Source organism: Nicotiana tomentosiformis, chromosome 11, assembly GCF_000390325.3.
Source record: "Nicotiana tomentosiformis chromosome 11, ASM39032v3, whole genome shotgun sequence".
Lineage (NCBI taxonomy): Eukaryota > Viridiplantae > Streptophyta > Magnoliopsida > Solanales > Solanaceae > Nicotiana > Nicotiana tomentosiformis.
In genome coordinates, this window is record NC_090822.1 from 34767484 (window position 1) to 34783606 (window position 16123).

A 16123-nucleotide genomic window follows, 5' to 3' on the forward strand; every position below is an offset into this window, starting at 1 on the left:
TGTCCTTAAGGATACGGTGCGGCACGGTGATGCCAAACAAGTTGTTGTGGGGGAATATGGGGTTCTTCGAATGCAGGGTCGTATTTGTGTGCCTAATGTAGATGGGCTTCGTGAATTAATTCTTGAAGAGGCACATAGTTCCAAGTATTCTATTCATCCAGGTGCTGCAAAAATATATCAATATTTGTGGCAACATTATTGGTGGAGGAGAATGAAAAAGGATATAGTTGCACATGTAACTCGCTGTCTGAATTGTCAGCAAGTTAAGTATGAGCATCAGAGAACTGGTGGTTTGTTTCAGAAGTTAGAAATTCCTGAGTGGAAGTGGGAGCGTATCACAATGGATTTTGTTGTTGGGCTCCCATGGACTCAGAGAAAATTTGGCGTAGTTTGGGTCATTGTGGACAGGTTGACCAAGTCAACCCATTTCATTCCAGTGGCAGTTACCTATTCTTCAGAGAGGTTAGCTGAAATTTACATTCGTGAGATTGTCCGCCTTCACGGTGTGCCCGTGTCTATTATTTCAGATTGAGGTATGCAGTTTACATCACATTTCTGGAGAGCTATACAGCGTGAGTTAGGCATGCGGGTGGAGTTGAGTACAACATTTCATCCACAGACTGACGGACAGTCAGAGCGCACTATTCAAATATTGGAAGATATGCTCCACGCTTGTGTTATAGACTTTGGAGGTTCTTGGGATCATTTTTTGCCACTTGCGGAGTTTGCTTATAATAATAGCTACCAGTCGAGCATTCAGATGGCTCCATATGAGGCATTATATGGAAGGCGATGCCGATCGCCAGTTGGTTGGTTTGAACCGGGAGAGGCTCGGTTGTTGGGTACTGATTTGGTACAGGATGCCTTGGATAAGGTCAAGATTATTCAGGATCGACTTCGCACAGCTCAGTCTAGGTAAAAGAGTTATGCCGACCGTAAAGTTCGTGATATTGCATTCATGGTTGGAGAACGAATATTGCTCCGGGATTCACCTATGAAAGGTGTAATGAGGTTCGGAAAGAAGAGAAAGTTAAGCCCTAGGTATATTGGACCCTTTGAAATTCTTGAAAGGGTGGGTGAAGTAGCCTATAGGCTTGCATTACCACCTACTTTATCAGTGGTTCATCCGGTGTTCCAGGTGTCTATGCTCCGGAAATATCATGGTGATACGTCCCATGTGTTAGATTTCAGCTCAGTCCAATTGGACAAAGATTTGACTTACGAGGAGGAGCCGGTGGCTATTCTAGCCCGGCAGGTCCGACAGTTGAGGTCTAAGAGTTATCCTTCAATTCAGGTGCAATGGAGAGGTCAGTCAGTAGAGGCATCTACCTGGGAGTTCGAGTCGGACATGCGGAGTAAATATCCACAACCTTTCTCCAACTCAGGTACTTTTTTTTCTAACTCCGTTCGAGGACGAACGTTTGTTTTAGAGGTGGAGAATGTGATGACCCAAAATGTCATCTTTAAATTTAATAAGTAATTCTATGTTCTAAGACCTTGAAAAGCACCATTTATCCTTCCTCGACTTGCGTGCATGGTCCGTAAAATTTTCTGGAAAGTTTTCATGTGAAAAATGAATTAAAATGTGAAATAGGGCTTTAAAATTCAAGTGAGTTGACTTTGGTCAACATTTTTAGCAAACGGACCCGGATCAGTATTTTGACAGTTCCGGTAGCTCCGTATCATGATTTGGGACTTGGGCGTATGCTCGTAATTTAATTTGGAGGTCCCTAGCTTAAGTTATGACCATTTAACGGAACTAGCAATTTAAAGGCTAAAGATTTTCAAATTTGACCACGGGGTTGACTTTTTGATATCGGGGTCGGAATCCGATTCGGAAAATTGGAATAGCTCCGTTATGTCATTTATGACTTGTGTGCCAAATTTAAAGTCATTCCGGATTCATTTAACATGTTTTGGCACAAGATTTGTAGATTGAAAAGTTTGGAAACTCAAAAGATCGAATGGAGGTGTGAATTATAATTTCAGCGTCGTTTGACGTGATATGAGACCCCGAGTAAGTCCGTATAATATTTTAGGACTTGTTGGTATATTTGGTTGAGATCCCGAGGGTCTCGGGTGTATTTCGGGTGGTCAACAGAATTTAATTTTGGCATTTCAAGAACGTTCGACGTCGTTTCTTCAAAAATAAGTGGTATCCCATTAAGCAAATTAATTCCAAATTCAGTTTTGGTGGAAGTATTAGATCCGTATTGAAATTTTGGAGCTATGGCAAAAAGAATCGTCGAATTCGGACATTGTATGAGAGAGTTATGCCCATTTTCGTGTTGGGAAAGATTTTTCGTAGCCGCCAGCGCCCAGGGTAGCGTGGGGCGCTAGCCCTGGCGCTAGGAATTATTGGTGTTCTGGAAAGTGCGCCACAGGCAGCGCCCCACGCTACATGTGGCGCTCGAAAATGTCAGAAACCCCATAAAACGGGGAGTTTAGCCATTTTACTCATTTTTGAGTTTGGGGAGCTCGGTTTAGGCGATTTTTGGGCGATTTTTACCGGAAACTTTTGGGGTAAGTGTTCCTTATCCTATATTGATTATATTTCATGATTCCATACTCATTTACATCATGAATCTATAAATTTATGGAAGAAAAATCAGATTTTTACAAAACCTTCCAAAAATGTAAAACGAAGATTTGAAGGTCAATCCGATGTCAGAATTTGATAATTTTTGTATGGTTGGACTCGTCTCGGAATGGGTGTTCGGATTTTGTAAGTTTTTTTTTTGAGATTTGAGATGTGGGCCCCACTGTCAATTTTTAAAGTGAATTTTAGATTTTTATCCGGAAATTTAGTAAATTCATATGGAATTAATTCCTACGATTTGTAATGAGAATATCGAATTGTTTGTGAATAGATTTGAAATTTTTGGAGACAAATTTAAAAGGAAAAGTTGTGGTCGAGTAATTTATTGGAATTTGCAAAGCGAGGTAAGTGTCGTGGTTAACCTTGACTTGAGGGAATAGAACCCTTAAATTATTTATTATGTGAAATGCATGTGAACGACGTATAGGCGAGGTGACGAGTGTCTATACGTCATCAAATTAATTATTTGCATAATTATTTGAAAATCATAAATTGTTCTAAGACACGAATTAATTGTTATAATAAATATTTCTTTCCTATTCCTTGACAAATATTAATTCTTGAATTCCTGCAATAATTGTTACATGCTATTTGATTTATGTGTATTAATTGCTACTTGACATTTAGCATATTAAATATTAAACTATCTATTTTTTCCCCGATTTTCATAATAAATTGCTAATTGTCATTGCTTGTTTCATAATTAAATCATAACTATTGAATGCTTGTTGTTTTAAAATTTTATATTAATTGTTGAATTTATTGGGGCAATTTATTCTATAAGAATTGGTAAATGAATATATTGGAGGAGCGGGTTGCGCGCCGCAACAGAGTTGATTGAAATGAATATATTGGAGGATCGGGTTGCACGCCGCAACAGACTTGTTTAAAAGTCCATATTGGAGGATCGGGTTGCACGCCACAACAGACTTGTTTAAAAGTCCATATCGGGTTACATTAACCTGCACGCTGCAACAGAATTTATGGAAATGATAATTGGTTATAACTGCTGAGTTGGCTTCAACCATTATAAATGAGTTACCTGATTTATTTCTATTATTGATATTGTTACTAATATTGCGTACAGGTTAATGTAAGTGAACCGCCTTAGCCTCGTCACTACTTCATCGAGGTTAGGCTCAGCACTTACCAGTAATGGGGTCGGTTGTACTGATACTACACTCTGCACTTCTTGTGCAGATTTCAGAGTTGCTCCCAACGGCGTACCATAGACTTGCTCAGATTTCAGCTACTCAGAGGAGACTTGAGGTATAACCGCATGGCGTTCGCAGTTCTGAAGTCCCCGTCTACTGTAACTTAGTTGTGTGTTTATTTCCAGACAGTTTTATTTTATTCAAACCTTTATTTTTATTATTCTAGAAGTTCGTGCACTTGTGACACTAATTCTGGGATGATATTTAGACGCCGTTATTTTTATGGATTATTCACTATATTTTAGATCTTACTTCCGCATTTGTTTCTTTATTATTAATAAATTTAAAAATTATTTAAAAATGGTTAATATTATTTTAACGTTGGCTTGCCTAGCAAGTGAAATGTTAGGCGCCATCACAGTCCGAAGGTGGGAATTTCGGGTCGTGACACTTTTGTTCAGGGTAGCCTTAGATTTATAAAAGCCCTGTTTATGTATTATTCAAACAGACTATGTATTTATTTCATTTTCGCTTTGTATACTCTATTCTTAGAAGATCATGATTTGTACTACCAGTTCTTGGAGAATGTATAAGGTTAAGATAATTATTTACTTAAAGTTCTTTAATAATTGTTAATGGGATTGGATAGTTGAAAGTTGGCTTACCTAGCGGTTTGGGTTAGGTGCCATCACGACTAGTTGGATTTTCGGTCGTGACAATGCTTGACTGAGTTATCATCAATTATTCCCTTCTGAGGAGCTGCTGAGTATTCTTGGATTTTTGCTTCAATAGAATCCAAGAGTTCTTGACCGTATAACCTTTTTGTTTTGGGATCTTTTTTCATTAATTTATCCCAGAAATTGTTGTAAAATGTCCTATATAAACAAGGAATTTGTTCTTCTATGAATCCCAACTCTGGAGTCCATTTATGAATCCATGGAATAGAGAACTCTATAAAGAAATATATTTGGTCAATTTTTTCTAAATAGCAGATATGATCTGCGTGGTATAATTCATTCAAATGTGGCGATATTTTAGTCCATTCTTTGTATAACATAATAAATGAGTCAGGTAATATCTTGACTGTTGAACCGTGGTATGACAACCAATTTAAGAACCAATTAGGAATGGGCTCTGCAAATATCATTGCACATACCTTTATGAACCAAGTATGTGTATGTCTATCATTATTATGATAAAGCACTTTATCAAAGGCTTGGATATAATCCCAATATGTGAAATTCATACGAGTCTTGTTAAGGCATATCTGCCTTTTTTCATCGTGGAAATTCTTCAATCTTCAACAGATATAATCTGTTTAATAATAATTTTTGAGAAGTTATAAACATTCTCATCCGTGCTATAACCGGAAAAGTGCTGAAATTCTGCACTACCTGTACTGGTAAGAATGGTCTCATAATAAGAACGAGTTTTGTATGACTCACCCGGATAATATAATCCATTAATTAGATACCTTTGGAATATCTTCCATGGCTCATCTTTTCTCTGTATCTCAGAATTTTCTAAAAGAAATATTATTTCTTTTTTAAGTATTTTTTCATAGGACTTGATATCATCAGTGTCCTCTTTGGCAATTGAAACAAAGGTACCACCTTGCTTTTGAGAAGCTAAGTATGCCTGCAAATGACCGTATAACGGGCTGTCCTTTGGAATATCTTCCAGATGAATAGAAGGAACTGACGAAGATTCGCCTTTGAGAGATATCTTCTCATTACTTAAGCTCTTTTTTCCCATTTGTATCACTAGGGAGTTAGATGAAGACCCGTATGATGATCCTTGAGAATATGATTTTTCTGGGGATGATCTTCCCCCTCTGCCTCTGCCTCTACCTCTGGCCCATGGAGGGTCCATGCTGAAAACGTAACAATTCATTTTATTCAGATAAATAATCTTCCATATCATGTCTAATTTCTTCAGAATAATCATGAATAGAAAATTCTTCTTCGACAATGTCATGAATAACTTTATCAATTATAAGACTTTGTAAGTCTCTATATAACTTAACCACTTTCAAAATAGTGATTAACGTTTTCTTATTTAGAAAAGTTTTATAGAAATTCATGATTAATTTAAGTATTCACGGGATAAGAAATCAGGAAGAGAATTATCAATTCCCTTTTTATACTGAGTTTCGAAATCAAAAGGGGCTAATTGAGCCTGCTACCTTGCATATATTAATTTTGAAGCATCATGATTAAAATCTTTGTTAGACATATATTTAACAGATTGAGCATCAGTTTTTATTAAAAACTTTTGATTGTATAAACCATCCTAAAATTTTAAAACACATTTAACAATAGTTAACATTTCATGAGCCACAGTAGCATATTTTTTCTAGGCTTCAGTCCACTTTCCAGAATGAAATCTTATCAGATATTCACAATTATCGTTGGGATTAACTTGTTTTAAAATCCCATCATAGCCAATATTAGATGCATCTGTCTCAATAATTTTTTGCCATGCTAGATTAGCAAGAGTTAAACAAGGTAAATACTTAACACGTTGTTTAATATTTTTAACCAAAGTAGTATGACTATCAGTCCAAGGTTTTTTATAATCCTTTTTTAGCCTATCATATAATGGGGCTAAATCACGAGACAAATTTTTATAAAATGGGGATATATAATTTAAACTTTCCAAAAATCTCTGTAATTGAGTTATGTCTGTAATAACATCAGGAAATTTTGATGCAAAATCAATCGATCTTTGAATAGGAGTAATTTTTCCTTGGCAGATATTATGTCCTAAAAATCTAACATCTGTTTGAAATAAACTCATTTTTGGTTTTGAAATAACTAAACCATTTTGTATAACAATTCTTTTAAAGATATCTAGATGCTTAATATATGGTATATATGAGATAGATCTGAAGTATTCGGCATAGATATGTTATTCTTATTATGAATTTAAGAGAAACTAGTATGAAAAATACTAGACTTGAAGAGGTAGATATACCTCAAAACCTTGATTTGTTAAACAAATGGACAATTCTTAAAGTCCCTATTAAAATAATTTATGATTATGGATGGTTTGATAAACTTTCTTCAAAACAATTGGTTAAAACTACTGAGCAATCTTTAGCTTTAAACTCGTCTGAACAGACTATTCGATTGTTAAATAAACAAGATGTTGAATTATATAAAAATTAGTATAATTATCTTCATGTTGGTATGGTTCAAATTGCTTTTAAGCCATTAACCCTTAAAGGGTTACCAGAGACGTTTTTGGCTGCTCTTAGAGATGCTAGAAATTTGAATTTTAGACAATCTCTGATGGGTTCTATTGAATCTACTATGGCCTACGGTCCAGTATATTTTAATACTCAACCCAATCTTCAAGTATCTCTTTCTGATGTTAATATACCTGATGCATTAACATTAAATGTGAAAACGCATGGTTATAATTATGCACCTAGATCTGAACTTATATGTTTATCTTATAGAATTTATTTCAAATTACTGTCTACGTTAAACCCTAGATGTAAATTGTATGATACATCAGATCAGACTATATTGGTGGAAACCAATTTTGCAAAGTCTAAGGTCACCACGAGCAGACCTATTAAGTGGGAAGAAATTAATTTTTCGACTACTTGGACTTTGGATTCGGTTATATCCCCAAGTCAGATAACAAATGTTGTCACTAATACTGAATATTCTCATATTACTCAAAATTCCGATGGTAGGATTTGCATTCAATTTGATGATAATAGTTCTACTTATAATAGGCAGTCATTTTCTAATAATAGACTTTTATCTACTATTAGTCCTAATTATAATAGGCATTCATTTTCTAATCATAGACTTTTACCTACAATTCAACATATTTCTCCTGTTGAACCAGTCTATGGACCTGCTCGAAATCGTGCTGCATCTTTACACACTATTTCTCCTAAAAGTGATAAGCCTGTTGAAAGGGTTATGTCACGACCCCAAATTTCCCTCCGTAGGGTGTCGTGATGGCACCTAGTCTCTAAGACTAGGTAAGCCTATAAATGCGGAATAATCATAAATGTCTGAAAATAATTAATCTACACTACAAATGATTACAACTCCCAAAACCCGGTAGAAATAAGTCACAAGCTTCTAAGAATTTATTCTCAATATCTCTATATGTCAAGGTCTAAATAAAATATAAGGAAGCAACATAAAATGATAGAAGGGGACTCCGGAGTCTGCGGACGCTGGCAGATATACCCCGAAGTCTCCGTGCGCAGGTAACTTACTGACATCTAGGCTGGTAAAATGTACCTGGATCTGCACAAAAAGATGTGCAGAAGCGTAGTATGAGTACACCACAGCGGTACCCAGTAAGTGCCAAGCCTAACCTCGGTAGAGTAGTGATGAGGTCAGGTGAGGCCCTACTGGAATATAATAATGGCATTGGAAGTGAATCAAATAGTATGTCACATTTAATGACACCAAATAATTGCAAATAATATCTCGTGGAATCAAAACAGAATTTTCTTCAACTTTATGAAAATCACAACAATTAATCGAAAACAACTATGGCCATAAATCAATATCAACAAGGGCACTATCGAGGTACCGCCTCGTAGTCCCAAATTATAAATAAATTTACAATATCTCATTTCCTTATACCACCACGGGAGCCTTCACAATTTATTTAAAGAAAATATATTTTTTCCCGAAATAGCATCCCGCGTTTTAGCCACCCTTATCACACCGCATGACTTCTAGTAGTTACCCCTACTAGCCACGCGTATCAAACCACCCTAATCTCACCGCATGCGTTCTAACACCCAGACCTTATACCACCGCATGCGTATCAATATCACAATATATCACAATTTGCACCTCAAGTGCTCAAATAATTTAACTTGCCAAAATAATTCAACAACAATATTTTTTCCATAATAAGGAGCTCACTGCTCCATCACAATCAGTACGGAAATCTTACAAAAAAATATTCAGTAAAATATTATTTTAAAATCTTTAACACGTTGCTTCAATATCAAGTTTTAAAATGCCGAATACTTCAAATTAAAAATGTTTAATTTAGAGAAATTCAACCTTCAAATAATGCACAGAATAAAAGAAACCAAGTTCCAACTAAACAGATAAAACAATTAGCAGGAGAAGATCAAACAAATTTAAAATATAAAGATTTAATCAATGATGAAGAATATAACAACATAGAATATTTTAATAAATGCACAATAATGATTTACACAATTTAAAAATATAATTCTTCAAATTTAGCCCGTGTACACACTCTTCACCTCGTGTACACGACTTTCAACACAATTCAAAAATCACATTAATATCAATCCTAGGAAAATTTCCCCCACACAAGGTTAGACAAGTCACTTACCTCGACTTGCTCCAATTTAATCAAGTATTATGCTTTTTCCTCGATTTTTCGACTCCGATCGACTCGTATCTAGTCATAATTAATTCGATACAGTCAACAAAAATTATAGAATTAATTCTATAAGAAAATACTATATTTTTCAATAAAAATCCGAAATTAATTCAAAAATGGCCCGTGGGGCCCACATCTCGGAATCCGGCGAAAGTTACGAAATATGAACGCCCATTAAACCACGAGTCTAACCATACCAAAATGACTAAATTCCAATAACAATTCGACCCTCAAATCCACGAATCTATCCAAGAGGGTTTTCAAATTTTTTTCCCAACTTAATCACCAATTAAATGTTGAAAACAGTGATGGATTCGGGTAATCTAACCAAAATTGAGTTAAGAACACTTACCCCAATATTTTTCCTTGAAGATATATCAAAAATCGCCTCTGCTCAAGCTCCAAGTTGTTAAAAATGGCGAATGAGACGAAGCCCCCCTGTTTTTTTTATAACTTACGGATCTGTCCAGGCTGACCTCGATCGTGGAGTCCGATCCTGGACCTCGATCATGAGAGTCCGATCCTGGAACTCGGTCATGAGAGTTCGATCCTGGTCCTCGATCATGGGAGTTCGATCCTGGACCTTGATCGTGGGAGTTCAATCCTGGGGAGTCCGATTATGGGGTTCGACCCTGGGCTCGATCATGGCTTCGATCGTGGCCCTCGACTCTGGGCTCGATCATGGCTTCGATCGTGGCCTCGACTCTGTGCTCAATCATGGCTTCGATCGTGGCCCTCGATCCTGAGCTCGATCTGGGCTTCGATCGTGGCCCTCGACCCTAAGCTCGATCTGGCCTCGATTTCTGGGCTGAAGCAAAATTTCCAATAGAAGGAAATTGCAGCAGCTGTTCTAGTTCAATTCTTGATCCGTTAACCATCCGAAACTCACCCAAGGCCCTCGGGACTTCAACTAAATATACCAACAAGTCCAAAAACATCATACAAACTTATTTGAAACCTCAAATCACATCAAACAATGCTAAAATCACGAATCATGCTCCAATTCAAGCTTAATGAAACTTAGAATTTCCAACTTCTACATTCGATGTCGAAACCTATCAAATCAAGTCCGATTGACCTCAAATTTTGCACCCAAGTCATAAATGACATAACGGAGCTGTGAAAAATTTCAGAACTGGATTCCGTCCCCGATATCAAAAAGTCAACTCCCCGGTCAAACTTTCAAACTTTAAATTCCTATTTTAGCCATTTCAAGCCTAATTTCACTACGGACTTCCAAATAAAATTCCGATAACGCTTCTAAGTCCAAAATCACCATAAGGAGTTGTTGAAATCATCAAAATTCTATTCTGAGGTCTTTTGAAAATAATTCGATATCCGGTCACTATTTGAACTCAAACTTTAAAATTTTCATCAAAATTCCATATCTCGGGCTAGGGACCTCGGAATTTGGTTCTGGGCATACGCCCAAGTCCCAATTCACGATACGGACCTACCGAAACTGTCAAAATACTGATCCGAGTCCGTTTTCTCAAAATGTTGACCATCTCAGTTGTGTTTTAAACATCTAATTCACATTTTAATCCATTTTTCACCTGAAAACTTTCCGAATTTTTTTTTTTTTTTTTACGGACTGCACACGCAAGTCGAGTAATGGTAAATAGTACTTATCTCACATAATTAATCATTAAATTTAAAGATGACATTTTGGGTCATCATATTCTCCACCTCTAAAATAAACATTCGTCCTCGAACGGAGTTAGAAAAAGTACCTGAGCTGGTGAATAAGTGTGGATAACAGCTACGTAAATCATTCTCGACCTCCCAAGTCGCCTTCTCGACCGGATGACCTCTCCACTGAACCTATACGGAAGCAATGTTCTTTGACCTCAGCTTTCTAACGTGCCTATCTAAAATAGCCACTGGTTCCTCAACATACGATAGATCCTTGTCCAACTGAACCGAACTGAAGTCTAACACATGAGACGGATCGCCGTGATATTTTCAAAGCATAGAAACGTGGAATACTGGATGAACCGCAGAAAGACTAGGTGGTAGTGCAAGTATGTAAGCCACCTCTCCAACTGTCTCAAGAATCTCAAAAGGCCCAATATACCTAGGGCTCAACTTGCCCTTCTTCCCGAATCTCATCACACCCTTCATAGGCGAAATCCGGAGCAATACCCGCTCACCAACCATGAATGCAACATCACGAACCTTCCGATCCGTATAACTCTTCTGTCTAGATTGGGCTGTACGAAGTCGATCCTGAATCAACTTAACCTTTTCCAAGGCATCCTGAACCAAGTTTGTACCCAAAAGTCTAGCCTCGCCTGGTTCGAACCATCCCACTGGAGACCGACACCGCCTACCATACAAGGCCTCATACGGAGCCATCTGAATGCTTGACTGGAGACTGTTGTTGTAAGCGAACTCCGCAAGTGGTAAGAACTGATCCCAAGCACCCCCAAAATCTAACACATACGTACGAAGCATATCCTCCAGTATCTGAATAGTGCGTTCGGACTGCCCGTCCGTCTGAGGGTGAAATGCTGTACTCAACTCTACCCGAGTACCCAACTCACGTTGAACTGCTCTCCAAAACCGTGAGGTAAACTATGTACCCCGGTCAGAGATGATAGATACTGGTACACCGTGAAGTCTGACAATCTCGCGAATATATACCTGGGCCAGCTGCTCTGAAGAGTAAGTAGTAATCACAGGAATGAAATGAGCTGATTTGGTCAGCCTATCCACAATCACCCAAACTGCGTCCAACTTCCGCTGAGTCCGTGGGAGCCCAACAACAAAATCCATAGTGATCCGCTCCCATTTCCATTCTGGAATCTCTAACTTCTGAAGTAATCCACTCGGTCGTTGATGCTCATATTTTACCTGTTGACAATTTAAACACCGAGATACATACCCCACTATGTCCTTCTTCATCCGCCTCCACCAATAGTGTTGTCTCAAGTCCTGATACATCTTCGCAGCACCTGGATGAATGGAGTACCGCGAACTGTGAGCCTCCTGAAGAATCAACTCACGCAAGCCGTCCACATTAGGCCCACATAGCCTTCCCTGCATCCGTAGTACATCGTCTTCTCCAATAGTGACTTCCTTGGTATCACCGTGCTGGACTGTATCCTTAAGGACAAGCAGATGGGGGTCATCATACTGGTGTTCCCTGATACGATCATAAAGTGAAGACTGGGAAACCACACAAGTCAAAATTCGACTCGGCTCGGAAACACCCAATCTAACAAACTGGTTGGCCAAGGCCTGAACATCCATGGCTAAAGGCCTCTCTGCTACCGGTAAATATGATAAGCTTCCCAAACTCTCCGCCTTACGACTCAAGGCATCGGCCACCACATTGGCCTTCCCTGGATGATAGATAATGGTGATATCATAATCCTTAAGCAACTCCAACCATCTCCGCTGCCGCAAATTAAGATCCTTCTGTTTAAACAGATGCTGTAGACTCCGGTGATCGGTGTAGATTTCACAATGGACACCGTACAAATAATGCCGCCAAATTTTTAAGGCATGAACAATAGATGCTAACTCCAGGTCATGTACAGGATAATTATTTTCATGCAACTTTAACTATCTGGACTCGTAAGCAATCACCCTACCGTCTTGCATCAACACTGTGCCGAGACCAATACGCGATGCGTCACAATACACAGTATAAGATCTTGTACCTGTAGGTAATACCAATACTGGGGCTGTATTCAAAGTTGTCTTGAGCTTTTGGAAGCTTTCCTCACATTCCTCAGTCCACCTGAACAGAGCACCCTTCTGGGTCAATTTGGTCATAGATGCAGCAATAGAAGAGAAACCCTTTACAAATCGGCAATAATACCAGGCCAAACCAAGGAAACTCCAGATTTTCGTAACTGAGGACGGTCTGGACCAACTCTGCACTGCTTCAATCTTCTTTGGATCTACCTTGATCCCCTCGCACGAAACTATATGACCCAAAAATCCCACTGAATCAAGCCAGAATTCACACTTTGAAAATTTTGCATATAACTTCTTTTCTCTCAAAATCTGAAGCACAGTCCTCAGGTGTTGTTCATTTCCTGACTCCGGGAATACACCAGAATGTTGTCAATAAACACAATGATGAAGGAATCAAGATAGGGATGAAATACACTATTCATTAAGTGCATAAATGTTGCTGGAGCATTGGTCAGCCCAAAAGACATCACAAGGAACTCGTAATGACCGTACCGAGTCCTGAAAGCAGTCTTCGGGGTATCTGGATCTCGAATCTTCAACTGATGATAGCCTGAACGCAAGTCAATTTTTGAGAATACCCTGGCACCCTGAAGTTGATCAAATAGGTCATCAATACGTGGTAATGGATACCTGTTCTTCACTGTAATCTTGTTCAACTGGCGGTAATCAATACACATCCGCATAGAACCATCCTTCTTCTTTACAAATAAGACAGGAGCACCCCAAGGCGATACACTGGGCCGAATGAAACCCTTATCAAGCAATTCCTGTAACTGTTCTTTTAATTCTTTCAACTCTGCTGGGGCCATATGATATGGTGGAATAGAAATGGGCTGAGTACCCGGTAATAGATCAATACCAAAATCAATATCCCTGTCGGGTGGCATACCCGGAAGATCCGCTAGAAATACATCAGGAAAATCCATTACTACAGGAACTGACTCCACATTAGGAGAATCAATACTAACATCTCTCACATAGGCCAGATACGCATTACACCCTTTCTCAACCATTCGTTGAGCTTTAAGAAATGAAACAACCCTGCTAGGAACATGATTTGAGGTACCCCTCCACTCTAGTCATGGTAGACCTGGCATAACCAACGTCACCGTCTTAGCGTAACAATCAAGAATAGCATGATAGGGCGACAACCAGTCCATGTCCAAAATAATATCAAAATTCACCATACTGAGCAATAATAAATCAGCTCTGGTCTCAAAACCACTGATAATAATTAAACACGGCCGATACACACGATCCACAATAATAGATTCACCCACGGGTGTAGATACATAAACAGAAGAACTCAAGGAATCACGTGATACGCCCAAATACGGGGCAAAATAAGATGACACATAAGAATAAGTGGAGCCTGGATCAAATAAGACTGACGCATCTCTATGACAGACCAGAATAATACCTGTGATAACAGAATCGGATGCAACAACATCTGTTCTAGCAGGAAGGGCATAATATCTGGCCTGGCCTCCCCCTCTAGGGCGACCTCTACCTGCCCGAACTCCACCTCTAGCTGGTTGTGCAGGTGGAGTGGCAACTGGCGCAGAAATCATGGCCTGAGAAGCCGGAGGACCCTGTGGAATAGGTGGGGCCTGAGAAATCTGTGGAGGTGCACCCCTCCTAAATCTGGGGCAATCTCTCATAATATGGCGAGTGTCACCACACTCAAAATAAGCCCTCAGAGGACGTGGCTGCTGGGACTGGCTCGGGCCTGATCGACTAGACTGTCCGCTGAAAGCACCCCGTACAGGAGGTACAGAAGACACTGGTGGTGCATAATATGGAACCTGAGGTCTGGGAGTAGTCAGAATACCACCGGAAGCTGGAAGTGCTGAATGAATAGGATGACTCACATAACCTCTACCATGTCGGGCTGTAACTGGGGCACGAGAATTATTACATGTTCCAGAATCTCGGGGTCTCTTAGCTTCCCTCTCTTCCCTCTCCCGAGTTCGCATACCTTCCAATCTTCTAGCAATTGACACCACCTGTTGGTATGTGATGTCCATCTCTAGCTCTCGGGCCATACTGTATCTGATACTAGGGTGAATACCCTCAATAAACCTACGAACCCGCTCTCGAATAGTAGCAACTAAGGCTGGTGCATGACTAGCCAAATCACTGAATCGGACCGCATATTCTGACTCAGTCATAGAACCCTGGCGTAGCTGCTCAAACTCTGCGCGCCAAGCATCCCTAAGACTCTGAGAAACATACTCCCTCAAGAACATATCTGAAAATTGAGTCCAAGTAAGTGAAGCTGCCTCAGCCGGACTATCCAACTCATATGTCTGCCACCACTGGTAGGCTGCTCCTCTAAACTGGAATGCTGTGAAAGAAACTCCACTGGAATCCACAATACCCATAGTACGAAGGATACGGTGACATTCCTCCAGAAAACCCTGAGCAACCTCTGAAGCTAGACCACTGAAAGTGGGAGGGTGGTACTTCTTATACCTCTCGAGCCTGAGCTGCTCTCCCTCTGAAACTGCTGTCCTAATCTCAGGCCGAACTGGGACAACTGGCTGCACTGGTATAACCTCTGGGGCATGGTCAACTTGGGCACGTGGCTCTGGAGTATGGGCGGCGGGAGTCTGCGCTCCTCCCCAAGCCTGAGATGTGGCAGGAACAAGTGGAATTAATCCTGCCTGAGCTATAGTGCCAAACATGCTCAAAAACTGGGCAAGAGTCTCCTAAAGTGCAGGAGTAGTAACAGGCGTCTCAGGTGCCTGCTCTCCAACTGGAGCTACTGGTGGCTCTGGTGCAGCAGTTCGCGTAGATGATCTAGCTGCACCACGTGGTCTTCCTCGGCCTCTAGCTCAGCCTCTGCCCCGATCCTGGCCTCTTGCGGCTCCAACAGGGGGCGCGGGTGTCTGATCATCAGATCCAGTTGTGCGTGTCCTCACCATCTGTGAGAGAATAGAAAGACAATTATTAAGAACCTTGAAATCAACAAAGGCGCACGATAAGGAATCAAAGAAGTGAATAATTCCTAACAGTTCCACAGCCTCTCGAAGATAAGTACAGACGTCTCCGTACCGATCCGCAAGACTCTACTAAACCTGCTTGTGACTCATAACACCTATGAACCTAGTGCTCTGATACCAACTTGTCACGACCCCAAATTTCCCTCCGTAGGGTGTCATGATGGCACCTAGTCTCTAAGACTAGGTAAGCCTATAAATGCGGAATAATCATAAATGTCTAAAAATAATTAATCTACACTACAAATGATTAC